This window comes from Dromiciops gliroides, chromosome 1, assembly GCF_019393635.1.
Source record: "Dromiciops gliroides isolate mDroGli1 chromosome 1, mDroGli1.pri, whole genome shotgun sequence".
In the NCBI taxonomy this organism is placed as follows: Eukaryota; Metazoa; Chordata; class Mammalia; order Microbiotheria; family Microbiotheriidae; genus Dromiciops; species Dromiciops gliroides.
The window spans coordinates 323,563,128-323,577,746 of NC_057861.1; the positions used below are offsets into that span (position 1 = coordinate 323,563,128).

General features: G+C 34.3%; 1 pseudogene; it reads right to left on the reverse strand.

The window, feature by feature from the left end:
* Positions 1-11,641: 11,641 nt before the first annotated feature.
* On the reverse strand, positions 11,642-14,525 carry LOC122748744 (annotated as a pseudogene).
* Positions 14,526-14,619: the final 94 nt, after the last annotated feature.

Here is a 14,619-nt window from a genome sequence, read left to right on the forward strand (position 1 = left end):
AGCAAGAGTTAGACTTTTAAGCATTTATTAAGGAGAATAAGAATTTGGTAAAGAGAGAGAAAGGCCTAGATTCCTATCTATTAAAGGGAGAGCACATTTCTAGCTCTGCTCTCCACCCGAGTCCAGAGGAAAAAGCGCCGAGACTGAGCGCCAGTCTCTTCCTTCCTCCTCCCACTAGCCTGCGTCACTTCCTGACTCCTGGTCTTGCCCTCAAAGACCTTTGCTTCATGGGCAGAACTCTTCTAAAGTAAGTATCCAGCAGGTGGCGTCATTCCAATCGTTACAAGCAAGATGACCATCTGCTGATCTGGGGTCCAGAACCTAAACTTTTTAATTATTTCAAAAATTGAAAATCAGTATACAATTACAGAATCATGAGATTTTTAGCACTGGAACAGAACTTTGATAATATTTATTTTAAACCCATTACAGATGATGAAATAGATGACCAAAGAGGTCAAGATACTTCTCTGGGGTCACTCATCTAATTAATATTTTACATAATTGTTACTAATATTATTTCACATATTAGAATATATTTATTGGTTGACAAGGTGATGTTTTCACTATTTTCCAGTGAGGAAAAGAGATTGTATATATTATTACATTGTACAGAAAAAGAAATTGAGCCTTGGAGTATGTATGCTTCTAAGACTTGGGGTAAGTAACTTTCTCCCTTTTAGGATGCTTCCTCATCAATAAAATAAGGATACTATAAACAATTATGGCTGAAGTTTTTAACTATTTTAAAATATTTTATTAACTGAAGGATGCAAAACTTGTAAGTTATAGAACCTGGATTAAAATCCAAATCTTCTCTGAGACAGCTTTGTAGCACTGTTTGTTGTTATAGTTCAGTTGTTTCAATCAGGCCCAACTATTTGTGACACAATTGGAGTTTTCTTGGCAGAGATACTGAAGTGGTTTGCCATTCCTTCTCTAATTAATTTTACATATAAGAAAACTGAAGCAAACAGGGTTTAAGTGACTTTCTCAGGGTCATACAACTAGTAAGAATCTGATGACACATTTGTACTCAGTCAGATAAGTTCTTGAATTTAAGCCCTACGCTCTATTGAAATGTGCCCCCTAGCTGCTCCCATATAGTACAGTAGCATTTAGGATATAGAGTTAATAATTACTGTTTTGAAATTCAGCCTCTTTCACTTACTAGATCTATGACCCTATACAAGCAACTTAACCTCTCTTAGCCTCAGTTTCTTCATCAGTAAAACAGGAATAATAATATCACCTACCTCCCAGAGTTGTTGTAGGGATTTACTGAGATAATATAAGCAAAGCACTTTGCAAACATTAAAGTGTATATCATTGCAAACTACTGTTCTCCCTCTAGGACCAAAACTCTTTCAACATGAGCATATTTTCATATTTTCTTTTTCTTCTTCTTCTTCTTCTTCTTCTTCTTCTTCTTCTTCTTCTTCTTCTTCTTCTTCTTCTTCTTCTTCTACTACTACTACTACTACCACTACTACTACTACTACTGCTACCACCACTACCACCACCACCATCATCATCATCAACAACAACATCAACAGCAACTGAATCAGTAATGACAGCAAGAACAAACACAATAATAACTAACACTTTTATAGTGTTTACTATGTGCCAGACACTGTGCTAACTACTTTTAAAATGTCTAATTTGATCCTCACAACAACTTTGGGAGGTGGGTGCTGTTACTATCACTATTCTGTAAATGAGGAAATAGGCAAACAGAGGTTGTCTTGTGACACAAGGGTCATACATCTAGTAAGTGAAAGAGAATTGATTTGAACTCAGGTCTTCCTGAATCCAGGAACAGCATTTTATCCATTGTATCACCTAGAGAAAGAGTTTATTTTTTTAAACACTAAGCTAAAGAGGAAGAAAAAAAAGATATAACATTTATCATACTTGAGCTTAAAAGAGATTCAGGCTTGTCATTTCAGTACTCTAGGCTTCAGTTACCTCACCTATAAAATGAGAAGTGCTTTTGAGCTCCCTTAATGGGAGAAAAGATTGCTACAATAGTGGTAATGGTTACAGCACAATTATGGGACCAACCTTCCTTTCCAGGATCATTACACATTACTACCCTTCACATACTCTTTGTTCCAGTTGAACTGGCTTATTATCTGTTCCTTGTACTTGGGATGTCAACTGCCATCTTCCTGTCTTTGTATAGATTCTCCTTCCTCATTATGTCTATTATGAAACCCATACCCAAACTTTCCTCATAGAATCCCTACTTTCAATTAAAGTTCAGCTCAAATTTAATCTCCTCTACTGGTTTGTCATGATCCCACCCAAAAACTAGAGTCTCTTTCACACTTTCCCTATATGTTGTATTTATTTCTATGTGTATACTGATGTCCTTGAGTAGAACAAAATCTTCTTGAAGGCAAGTGCTATTTAATTTTTGCTTCTGTATCTCAAGATCCAGAATAATCCTTGGTACATAATAGGTATTTAAGTGTTTTTGAATGGATTTATATTTTAAATGAATCATATGTGAACATGTCTCCTCTCATCTGAAGATAATCATTAATCCTTTGTTTTCCAAATAATGAGTAAGCATTGGCTTTTTAATTTTATTTTTTAATTTTGTATTTTTCTCTCTACTTCCAGTGTCCAGCAAGGTATTTGAGACATAGGAAGAAAACATTGAATGACTAATTAATGAATAAATGGATTGATAAATTTATACAATAATTGAAATCAATAATTAATAGGGAAAATAAAACATGATAAGCTTTTAAGATATCAGATTATGGATTTTTCATTCTATTAGATTCCACAGGCCTGTCCCATTCATCTACTATCTTTGTGTTTGGGGGTGATTTTTATTAAGAATCACTTGAAATAGTAGATGAATTTGGGTTTATAGGCATAAAGATCAAAATTTGGACTGATAATGTATGATGACCACAACTTTTTTTATTCTCTCTATCTTTCCCCTAACATAATTGGTTTTGACTGGGCAATTCATGTTTTTCTCATTATAATGCCATTTAAATTTGTGATTCCATAAGGTTCTTGAATAAATTTTTGTTTTATTTGTTATGCAGTTCATTTTCATGACACCCAAGGAAATGACCTCCACAGCTATGCACACTGCCTATTATAAGCTTCCTCTAGTTTTCTCATTTTTATATTTTTGGATCCCCATTACTTTCATTTGAGCCTTATTATAAAATTTTTATCTTCCCTCAATTAGAAGATTTATCTGCTTTTAGACTTATTACAAAGAATGTGATGCCTAAAGTGCTATTTGAAACCCAGGCATGCACACAGCTTGGCAAAGCAAAACATTTCCATTTATATTATTATGCAATATTTTATGACATGACTTGATCGTTTTTTCTCAAATTAGAATTTTGGTTTAGATTCTTACCCATATCCATCCCTTTAATAACATTAAAATGTGTTGGAGGAAGAAGAGAAATCACTAATATAAGAATCATTCTTTGGTAGGCAAATTAGTTATATCAACCTCTTATTATATGCAAATGTACAGTTTCTATTCATAAGACTAATAACAAACACAATCAGGGTAATGGGATCACCATATACATTATAGAAGATGAAAGCTCAGTACTAGGGTTTGTAAATTTTTAGGACTGATGTGACCCTGTATATGTATTAAGTTATTTTTGTTATCTTTGCCATCTGTACTAAATTATTTTATTCTGTGGTTTTGTTGTTGTTTTTTCAGTTGGGCTCAATCTTCAATTTGCAATTTCTCTGAATGTTGAGTTCAATTGCATACATTCTCCTTTGGAAAGTTGATTTGTGGCATAGTGGGGAAAAATGCTAGTGAACTGGGAGCCATAACACAAATTCTTTTTAGTCTTGACTTTGTTGTGGATTAGCTCTTTAACCTTGTGGAAGTAGCTTCACCTCTCTGACCTTCATTTCCTCACTTGTAAGAAAGAGGGATTTGAACTAAATGAGCTTTGAAGTTTTTCCTATCTCTATGAAGTGATAATATAGATAACTTGTCCTTTGAAATATGTGATTGATAAGAGCAAGAGCCATTTGCTTCTATCTGCAAAGTGGGATAAGGTGAGGAATGAGAGGAGGAATCCTAGTTATAGTTCATTAAATAGGAATGATGGCATCTTGACTCTCACTATCCTTTCATAATTATTTGGCTAAGAAGGGGTATAAAACAAAAGGAGAAATAACCAAATACAAGCATTTAGATATTATTTTAAGATTCTAATTATTATATCTCATCTCATTTGATTCCACTATTCTCAAAGGTAGGTATTATTATTATTTTCATTTTATAGGTAAAGAAATTGAAGATAAGAGACATTAAGTAATTTGCTTAGAGCCACACAACTGACTCAAGACCAAAGCAGAATTTGACCTTAATACTTCAGTGAGCCACTTCTCTGCAGGAAGCAGATCCTCCATGCAAACATAGCAAGGTCTCTTTTAAATTCTACTTTCTCTTCTGTCAATTGTTAGTTTCTTATAACCTGAAAGGTAATCTTCAGCAGCCATTCTCAAAGTTGAAGTTGTCATATGGCATCCATGTAAAAGAAAGCTTTCCATTGCTGCTGCTTCTTCTTCTTCTTCTTCTTCTTCTTCTTCTTCTTCTTCTTCTTCTTCTTCTTCTTCCTCTTCTCCTTCTCCTTCTCCTTCTCCTTCTCCTTCTCCTTCTCCTTCTCCTTCTCCTTCTCCTTCTCCTTCTTTTTTTTGTGGGGCAATGGGGCTTAAGTGACTTGCCCAGGGTCACACAGCTAGTAAGTGTCAAGTTTCTGAGGCCGGGTTTGAATTCAGGTCCTCCTGAATCCAGGGCCAGTGCTTTATCCACTGCACTACTTTGCTGCCCCCTTTCCATTGCTTCTTGGAGACATGATTTGAAGACAGATTTTCTTGACCTAAATAGAGTAACTTGTTTTCTTATAGATTTTAACTCTTACAGAAAAACCTTATATATATATATATATATATATAGAGAGAGAGAGAGAGAGAGAAAGAGAACCTACTGAACTCATTAATCATTAATTCAATCAATATATCTATATATATACATATACATATACACATATACATACACACACACATATACATATATATATATATATACATATATACATATATATATATATATATATATATATATATATATATATATATATATATATATATATATATATATATATATATATTAAGTGCAAGGGGAAAAAAAAACTTAAACAGTATTTTTTTTCAGGGCAATGGGGGTTAAGTAACTTGCCAAGGTTCACACAGCTAGTAAGTGCCTGAGGCTGGGTTTGAACTCAGGTTCTCCTGCATCCAAGGCTAATGACTTATCTACTGTGCCACCTAGCTTCCCCAACAGTATTTTTTTAAATGCTTTCATGTTAGAAATTAGATTCCAAAAGGGGGGGGCAATAGGGTCAAATTATTCACAGTGACAATGAGAGGATGGATAGACAGATGGATGAATGGATAGATGGATATCATGGAAAGGGTTTGGACATGACTTTGCATCTTTATAATCTCATCTTGGGCCTTCTTTAGTGACTCCTCTTTGAGTTGTACCTTATCTTCTTTCTAGTTTTCCTTTTAATCCATTGAGGAATGTGATGATTTTGCTTCTACTTAATAGTGAGAAAATTGTTTTTCAAGGAGCCAAGATGTCAGAGAAAAGGTGGGAAATAATTTGCTTAGAGTCACACAGCTAACACAAGACTAAAGCAGAATTTGCCTCTACATCTTCCTAATTTCAACTTCAGTGAGCCACTTGTCTAAAGCAGCTCTCCTCAAAACCTTTCTAAACATCTTTAATCCACATAATACCTCAAAATAAATTCTGCAGTAACAGAATCCACAAAATGACAGAGTAAAATAATTTCCCAAATCAAAACAACTTTGAAAATCATCAGGAAAGGTCTGCTGCACCACAGTGAGACTGAAGTGAAATCCGGCTCAGGCCACATTCCAGTGAACCTACAGTAGGCATTGAGGATTACTGAATCAGTGCTTGCAAAGGTAGTCTCTGGGCCTCTCAGCCCACAGAGTGTAAGTGGGTCAGACAAATAGTCAGAAAGCAAATGCAAAGGTCCCTTTGCTGGCACCTTTAGGACGCTGTTGTATGTCCATACTTGTATTTGGGTCACAGTCCCAGGGAAAGGAGGAATACTAGCACATCAGAGGTTGACTCTGGTCACAGTTTCAGGGTGGAAAAGAGTGTTTATCATCACTTAAAACCAGAGTACAGAGCAGGAGAATCAAGAAATAGGTGGGAAAAATGAGTAAACAGGCAAATTAGAATGATGTAAAAACTATGAAAAAAATTAACTGTTTGGTAAAGGAGTAATGAAAAATACTGAAGAAAATAACATCTTAAAAAACAGAATAGGCCTAATGGTAAAAGAGACTCAAAAATCCAATGAAGAGAGAAGTTAAAAAGCAGAAGTGGCCAAATAGAGAAAAAGGTAAAAAAATTAAATGAAAGAAAAAAGACTCCTAAAAAAGTAGAATTGGGTGGATAGAGCACCGGCCCTGGAGTCAGGAGTATCTGAGTTCAAATCGGGCCTCAGACACTTAACACTAGCTGTGTGACCCTGGGCAAGTCACTTAACCCCAATTGCCTCACTAAAAAAAAAAAAAAAGAAAGAAAAAAAAGAAAAAAAGTAAATTGGTCAGATGGAAAAGGAGGTACAAGAGCTCACTGTTGAAAATAATTCCTTAAAAATTAGAATTGGGGAGGCAGTTAGGTGGTGCAATGGATAAAGCACTGGCCCTGGATTCAGGAGGAACTCAGTTCAAATCTGGCTTCAGACACTTGACACTTATTAGCTGTGTGACCCTGGGCAAGTCACTTAACCCTCATTGCCCCACCAAAAAAAGAAAAAATAGAATTGGGCAAGTGGAAACTAATGACCATGAGACATCTAGATACCAAACATCAAAGAGGTATGGGGTGGTAACTCAGAGTTGTTTTGATTTGCATTTTGCTAACCAATAGTGATTTAGAGGATGATTTAATATGACTATGGATAACTTTAATTTCTTCATCTGAAAACTGACTGTTCATATCCTTTGACCATTTCTCAATACAATGACTTATATCCTTATAAATTTGACACAGTTCTCTATATATTTTAGAAATTAATCCTTTATGAAAAAACAGCAACTGTAAAAATTGTTTCCCTGCTTTCTACTTTCCTTTTAATCCTGGTTGCATTGGTTTTCTTTGGGGAAAAAAAAACTTTTTAATGTAATCAAAATTATCCATTTTGCATTTCATAATGTTCCCTATCTCTTCTTTGGTCACAATTTCTTCTCTTCTTCATAGATCTGATAGGCAAACTATTCCTTGCTCTCCAGATTTTTCCAGGGTATAACCATTTAAGTCTAAATCATGTATCCATTTTGACTTTACTTTGGTATGTGGTATAAGATGTTGATCTATACCTATTTTCTGCCATAACATTTTCCAGTTTTCCCAGAAGTTTTTGTCAAATAGTGAGTTCTTATAACAAAAGCTGGAGTCTTTGGGTTTATCAAATAGTAGATTACTATAGCCATGTAGTACTATGTCTTATGTATCTACTAGCACTATCTAGTACTATATCTTATGTATCTATCTTTTCCACTGATCTATCACTCTATTATTACCCAGAAACAAAGAGTTTTGATGATTGCTGTTTTAAACTATAGTTTTAGATCTGGTATGGTTAGGCAACTTTTTTTTTTATTAATTCCATTGATATACTTGATCTTTTGTTCTTCAAGATGGATTTATTTTCTAGCTCTATAAAATAAGTTTTTGTTAGTTTCATTGGTATGGCACTGAGAAAGTAAATAAATTTAGGTAGAATTGTAATTTTTATTATATTAGCTCAGCCTACCCATGAGAAATTGCTATTTTCCCAGTAGTTTAGAAGTGCCTTTATTTGTGTGAAAAGTGTTTTGTAATTGTGTTTCTAAAGTTCCTGGGTTTGTCTTGGCAGGTAGACTCTGAAAATTTTTATTGTCTATAGCTATTTTAAATGGAATTTATCTCTTGCTACTGGTCTTTGTTCATAAGATATAGAAATTCTGATTATTTAAGTGGGTTTATTTTATATACTGCAAAAAAGCTAAAGTTGTCATTTCAAGTAGTATTTCAGTTGACTCTCTAGGATTCTCTAAGTATACCATCCTATCACCAACAAGGAGTTATAATTTTGTTAACTCATTGCCTATTCTAATTCCCTCAATCTCTTTCTTTTCTGGCTAAAACTAACATTTCTGAATAATATTGAATAGTAGTGGTGATAGCAGGCATCCTTTTTTCACCCCTGATCTTATTTGGAAAGGTCATAGCTTATCCCCAATACATATAGTAGTTGCTGATAGTTAATTAGCTAGATAATAATTATGATTTTAAGGAAAATTCCATTTATTCCTATGCTCTCTAGTGTTTATAATAGTGTAATGTTTAAAATCTAAATGTGTGGTCACCTGAAATTAGAAGCTTTAGCACCAGTCTTTGAGCATTAAGCATTTATTAAAGCATACTAGGTATTAGTAAAAAGGAAAACACGTGGAGTTCAGAAAGTTAAGAAAAGGCCTATCTAGCCTAGAGTTCTAGCCTGATCTGGTTCTTCCTCAAGTCCTTCAACATGAGCCTGCTTCAACCATGAACTGCCCCTCAAACTGAGTGTGGGAACTCTTTATAGGTCCAGAGCAGAGGTGGTCCTTACACACTGCATCAAGTTGATTGGTTAGTATCATCCAAATCCATTGGTTCACTATACTTGAATGTGGTCTCATGTTGAGTTCAAAGTCCTTAGCTTTTGAGAACAATACCTTCTTAAGGGCTAGCCAGGTGTGGTTACAGTCTAAATAACTTGAAGTAGACTAATCAGCAAAGTCAATCACTCTCACTTAATTCAATCAGTTAAGATTAATCTCCAGGTGGGCCTTTGAGTCTCTTCCAAATCCCATTATTTTCTCACAATATGAATGAATGCTGTATTTTCTCAAAAGCATTTTCTGCACCTATTCATATAATCATATGATTTTGTTAGTATTGTTATTTATGTGGTCAAATTTTGCTGATAGCTTTCCTAATATTCAGCTGATTACTTACTATAATTTCTTTGCTAATATTTTATTTACAATTTTGCATCAATATTCATTAGGGAAATTGGTCTATATTTTCTTTCTCTGTTTTGGCTCTGTCCAGTTTAGGTATCAGCACCATATTAGGACTTGACCTATTTTTCCAAATAGTTTATATAATATCGGAGTTAATTGTTCTTTAAATGCTTGCTAAAGTTTACTTGTAATTCCATTGGGCCTTGGAGGTTTTTTTCTAAGGGATCTCATTGATGGCTTGTTCAATTTCTTTTTCTAAAGTGGAATTGTTTAAACATTTTATTTCCTTTTGTGTTGATCTGGGTAATTTGGGGGGGGGTAACTATTCATCTACCTCATTTAGATTGTTCAACTTATTGGCATGAATTTGGCAAAATAGCTCCTCATTATAGCTTCAATTTCTTCTTCATTGGTGGTGAGTTCATCACTTCCATTTTTAATACTTGTAATTTGGTTTTCTTCTTTTTAAAAAAATCAAATTAAATAGAGTTTATCTATTTTATTATTTTTATATAACCAGGTTTTAATTTTATTCATTATTTTAATATTATTTTTAATGTCTCCTTTAATTGATCAGAATTTTTATTTTGGTTTTTAATTGGGGATTTTTAAGTTTTTATTTCTCTAACTTTTAAAAATTGTATACCCAATTGATTGATCTGTCTTTCTCTAGTTTATTCATGTAAGCACTTAGAAATATAAAATTTCCCCTAAGTACTGCTTTGGCTGCATCCCGCAAATTTTGGTATGTTGTCTCATTATTGTCATTCTCCTTGATGAAATTATTGTTTCTATGATTTGTTTTACTCATTCATTCTAAAAGGTTAAATTGTTTAGTTTCCAATTAATGTTTAACATATCTTACCATGGACCTTTAATATATGTAATTTTTATTGCATCATGATATGAAAAGAATGCATTTACTTTTTCTGACTTTCTGCATTTGATTTTGAAGTTTTATGCCCTAATATATGGCCAATGTTTTTGTGTAGATGACATATACCACTGAGAAAAAAAAAAGCCATATTCCTTTCTATCCTCATTTAGTTTTCTCCAGATATCTATAATATCGAACTTTCCTCAAGTTTTGTTCACATCCTTAAATTCTTTATTCTTTATTATATTGTTAGATTTATCTAGATCTGAGAAGGGGATGTTGAGGTTCCCTCACCAAAGTTTTGCTATATATTCCTTTAAGTCACTTAACTCTCTAGTAAGAAAGTGGATGTTATATTATTTGGTGCATATGTTTAGTATTGATATTATTTCACTGTTTACCATACCTTTTAGGAAGATGTAATTTCTTCCTTTATCTCTTTTAATTAGATCTCTTTTTTGCTTTTGCTTTATCTGAGATCAGGATTGCTACCCCTGTTTTCTTATTTTTCTTTATCTGAAACACAATATATTATGCTGTAGCCTTTTACCTTTACACTGCATGTATCTCTCTGATTCAAATATGTTTTTGTAAACAACATAGTGCAGGGTTCTGTTTTTATCCATTCTGCTATTGTCTTTTGTTTTATGGGGTAGTTTATCCTATTCACATTCACAGTTAAGAGTATGAACTGCATATTTTCTACATCTTATTTTCCCCATTTATATTCTTCACTCTCCTTTCACCCTCTCCCTCCTTATTAGTGTTTTGCTTCTGACCACCTCCTTCCTCAATTTGTCCTCCCTTTTTTAGCTCCCCCTCACTCACTTTTCTTTCCCCTTTCCATTCCTACTTCTGCCTTTACTTCTGTTCTCCCATCTATCAGCACCCCCCACCTTCCTCTCCTAATTCTCCTTTTCCTTCCCCATTTATCTCCTAATTTTTTAAAGGTGAGATAAATCTCTATACCCAAATGACTTTGTACGTTATTTAGTCTTTGAGACAAGTGTGATAGAGTAAGGTCCAACCAATGCTTTCCCCTTCATTCTTTCCCGTTACTGTAATAAGTGTTTTGTGCCTCTTCATGCCATGTACTTTGCCATATTCTGACTCTCCCTTTTCTTTTCTCCTAGCACAATTTGTTAACCCTTTATTTTTATATAATCACATCAAGGTCAACTTACATCCACACTCTTCATCTATGTCTATACCTTTTAATTTCCTTAATAGATATAAAGTTCTCAAGAGTTACAAGTATCATCTTGGGCCATAAGGACGCAAAAAGGTTCACCTTACTGAATAGCATGTGTTTTTTTCTTTCATATTTACCTTTTTATGCTTCTCTTGAGTCTTCTATTTGATGATTAAAATTTTTGTTCAGCTCTGATATTTTCATCAAGAAAGTTTGAAAGTCACTTTTTTATTGAATGTCCATCTTTTCCTCTGAATATTTATGCTCAGGTTTTTTTTTTTTTTTTTTGCATTTTCCTCCACGTTATTTCATACTCCCACCACACTACCACAATAATAACTTCTTCTTAATTTAAACTAAAAAACATTAGTGTTTCTGAAAATGTGTGTGTATGTGTACTTGGGGCACAGGGGAGGTAGATGGCATCAAAGCCTATGTTGTTGTGGCGGAGGGGAGGAGACAAGTCAGCAGATGTTTTTGATAGGGCTCTTGAAGTTGATGGCTGCCTGAAGCTGCAGTTAATAGGCTATAGGATCGATCTTGAAGCCATACAGCCTGGGCACAAATTGGTTGGCAGGGCTTTTGGGGCTTTACTCAGGATGCACCATGAAGAGCGTGTGGGGAAAGCCAGTGCCAAAGTAAGCACCATCTGTGTGGTGGTGCTTGGATGACTTGGGGGTATAAACATCCATACACCTGGGGCAGTACAGCTTCACCATGGCCTCACCTGATATGTCTGACAGTCCAAAGGGCAACGTTGGCTGGTTTTCACAATATACAAGGGGACAACAGCCAAAGTCTCCCTGCTGGTATTTTTCCAACATCTGGGTGATGCCACAGCTTATGAGGATGTAGCAGGCATGAATCAGTCCATAAAGCATCTTCACTATCTGCTTGATCAGGTCACTCTGGTTGGGGTTGTTCTCCAATTCTTTGTGAGGTTCCAAATTGAGAATCATGTCTAGTACCTGCCTATAGTGGGGCACCTGTTCATTGAGCCCGTAGAAGCCATAGAAGCACTCAAAATACTTTGAAGATAAAGAAAGAGAGGTAGAGGGAAAAAATGGAAATATAAATGAGAGTGATGCAGGGAAGTCATGAAAAAAAGTCAACAGCTTGAAAAGTCAAAAGGAAAATCTCTCTGAAGAAAAATAACTCCTTAAGAATTAGGATTGAAAAAATGGAAGCTAATGACTTTATGAAAAATCAAGACATCATACAGCAAAATCAAAAGAATTTTTAAAAATAGAGGGCAATGTGAAATATCTCCTTGGAAAAACAGCTGACCTGGAAAATAGATTCAGGAGAGATCATTTGAAAATTATTGGACTACCTGAAAGTCATAATCAAGGAAAGAGGTTAGACATCATCTTCCAATAAATTGTCAGTAAAAATTTCCTTGATATTCTAGAAGCAGAAGGTAAAATAGAAATTGAAAGCATCCACTGATCACCTCCTGAAAAAGATACCAAAATTAAAATGTCCAGGAATATTATAGCCAAGTTCCAGAACTCCCAGGTCAAGGAGAAAATATTTCAAGCAGCCAGAAAGGAACAATTCAAGTATGGTTCAGACAATCAGAATAATCCAAAATCTAGCAGCTTCTACATTAAAGGATCAGAGGGCATGGAATATGATATTCACTAGGGCAAAAGAATAGGGATTACAACCAAGAATCACCTACCCAGCAAAACTGAGTAAAATCTTTCTGGGGGAAAAATCAGAAATAAATGAAAGAGGATTTCCAAGCATTTGTGATAAAAAGACCTGAGCTGAATAGAAAATTTGACTTTCCAATACAAGACCCTAGAGAAGCCTGAAAAGGTTAACAGGAAAAAGTAATCGTAAGGGATATTGTAATGTTAAACTGTTCACATTCCTATGTGAGAAGATGATACTATCTAAATCAAAAGAACTTTCTTGTTATTATGGCAGGTAGATGGTGTATATTTAGACAGAGGACACAGGTGTAAGTTGAATATATAAGGAATGATATCTTAATAAAATAAAATTAAGGGGTGAGAGAGGAATGCACTGGGAGAAAGGGAAAGGGAGAGTGGAATGTGGTAAACTATCTCACATAAAAGGAGCAAGAAAAAGCTTATGGAGTGGAGGGGAAGATGGGGGAAGTGCGGGCAAGTGAGTGAGCCTTACTCTCATTAGAATTGGTTCAAAGAGGGAATAACATACACACTTAATTGGGTAATCTCTCTAAACCTACAGGAAAGTAGGAAGGGAAGTGATAAAGGTGGAGGGGTGAAAGTAGGGAGAGTAGATTGGGGGAAGGGGAAGTCAGAAGCAAAACACTTTTGAGGAGGGACAGGGTGAAAGAAGATAGAAAATAGCGTAAATATCATGTGGAGGGACTAGGATACAGGGAAACACAATTATCAATAGTACTTGTGAAAAAAATTTGAAGCAGAGGCAAGAACAATGTAAGCTGAACATGATGATGCTGACAATGATCAGCCCGAAGATTGATTAATTTTGGGATGGATGGATTGATGATGATTGGATGAAGGTGAGGATTGATTGCTGAGGAAAATTAAATATATGATACTTACTTTGCTTGGCTATTGTGAAGAAAAAATTTTGTCAGGTATAAGGTACCATATAAATGTTATCTATTACTGATGTTGCAATAATCAAGCTCTTGGGTTTATTGTAAGGAAATTTCTCTTTGAAGTACTATTTAAATGTGGTTTCCTATAAAAAATGATGAGCAGGATGCTATCAGAAAAACCTGAAAACACCTACATGAGCTTATGCAGAGTGAAATGTACTATATACAAAAAACAACCATATTGTAAGATGATCTGCTGTGAATGACTTGGTTATTATCAGTAAAGCAATGATCCAAGACAACTTTGAAGGACTTATTAAAAATTCAATCCATCTACAGAGAAAGAACTAATGGTATCTGAATGTAGATTGAAGCATAATTTTTTGTTAGTTCCTTTATCTTTTTTTAAAAATTCCTTTATCTTAAGTTTTCTTTTTGTCTGTTTTCTTTCACAATCTTGCTAATGTGGAAATGTTGTGCATGACCACTCACATATAACTTATATTCAATTGTTTGAGTTCTGGGGTATGGGGAGGAAGGGAGGAAGATAATTTGGAACACAAAGTTTTTTTTTTTTAATTGATGTCAAAATTTGTTTTTACATGTAATTTGGGAAAATAAAACTTCTACATAATTGACTGAAAATAAAAAAATAATTCAAGTTCTACCTTCTACACAAATGCTTTGTTAATTCTCATCCAAACACAGGCTATTAATCCCCTCTATTTCTTATTATCTTGTGTTTAATTACATTGTATTTATTCCATCAGTACTTGTATTTCCATTTGTGACTGTATTTTTGTGTGTATGTATGTTTCTCTTTATTTTTATTCATACTTATGAAAAAGTATTATAGTGTATATAAAGGGGTTGTCTTAT